A 1,696-nucleotide genomic window follows, 5' to 3' on the forward strand; every position below is an offset into this window, starting at 1 on the left:
TGTAGTGGTAAAAAGGCGCCTCAGTCAGAAAGTTCTAAGATGGATCACATATGTCTGTACATATATGTGAGAGAGTATAACTTTGTATGTGTGAATATATGTAAGTATATATGTGCTTAGATGTAAATATATATATGTGCAGTATATATAAAATATATACAGTATGTGCACATATATACATGTTTGTGTGTTAATATATGTATACATATGTTTGTATGAATATATTTTTGTGAGTCCCGCTCCCTTTTTTTTTTTTTTTTTTTTGGTATATTTTTGTGAGTCCTGCTCCATTTTTTTTTTTTTTTTTTTTTTTTTGTGAATTTTGTTTTTAAATTCGTCTCCAGTCTCCTGTCAGCCCTGATCAGACCTACATTTGATTTATTACTTTCACCAAAAATGACAGAACATTTGAAGGAAGGAAGTGAAATCCAGTCCTCGGTCGAGGTGAAGGAGCAGGATGTGACAAAGACGGAATTCATCTGAAAGAGAACAACAAACGTAGACGTGTCCTGACGCAAACGGAGAAACACGTGGAGTTTTGATATATTTTAATAAAATGTACTTCCATTTCCGTAGCACCTTTTGTCTAACTCTAACCTCGTCTGACTGTTTAACACAAACAGAGAAGTTCAGTCTTGTAAAATAAAACGGCCCTCGCTGAAACGTTAAAAGCTCCACTTCGTTTTTAGGAATTCTTTCTTACAAAAAAACAAAAACCAAAACAGAAAATTCAGTTCCATCGTTTAGTTTTGACTTGTTCAGTTTCCAAAGACAAAAACACTTTTGTGTCTAAAAATACCGGTTGGTTATTGTTCTGCTAGTTTGATCGGAGGAATTCATGCAGCTCCGTTTTTCAGAGTCTGCCTCTCTGCTCTGGAGGTGACGTTTGGGAGATGGCACAGTGGCAGCTGGTCAAAAACCTCTCATCCATATTCCCCAGCGAGGAACTGGGAGGAGGATCAGTGATGGATGGAGCCGAGTCAGAAAATTCACGCCATGAACAGGTTCCATACTCCGGGTCTGGGGGGTTGCGGGGCGGGGGGGGCGGCATCATTAGCTTTGTTCTACTTTTTTTTTCTCCTGTGTCCTGCAACATGAACAACTCGTTGCCGTTTTAGTCTGTCTCTTGAGCGATCACCATACCGATAAGTACAGCAGCTAGCCTAACAGAGGGATGGCTAACGATATTGTTATACATAGAATAGATGGTTAGAAAGCTAGCTGGCTTGCTAACCAGGAAAGTCGATAGAGAGCTAGCCGTAGATGGAGTTAGATAGATAAGTAGATGGCTAGCTTGTCGTTAGTTTGATAATTCAACAGACAGAGGAGAAGTTAGCTTTGCAGACAGATGCTAATATCATAGGTGAATAGATAGAGATAGCCAACTGGCTAGTGAGTTAGCTAGCTAGCTAGCTAGATAATTCAATTATTAATAACTAATAAATAATTATGATGTTTTTCCGATCGTGCCTTTACTGGAGATGGTTTTGTCTTTTAGCCACAGCTTCAGGCTGGAGTTTTGGGGGAGAACGAACGACTCGAGGATCACTAAAAGAAATGGTGACTTTTGTGAAGTACTAGGTTGTATATCGACCTCTAGGTGTCAGGTTTACAGCAGAAGTGTTACCTACTTGTGTCTGATAGAAGTGTGTGTGTGTGTGTGGGGGGGGGGGGGGGGGGGGGGGGGGGGGGGGGG

The sequence above is a fragment of the Cynoglossus semilaevis genome, chromosome 15, assembly GCF_000523025.1.
Source record: "Cynoglossus semilaevis isolate Cse_v1.0 chromosome 15, Cse_v1.0, whole genome shotgun sequence".
Taxonomy (NCBI): Eukaryota; Metazoa; Chordata; class Actinopteri; order Pleuronectiformes; family Cynoglossidae; genus Cynoglossus; species Cynoglossus semilaevis.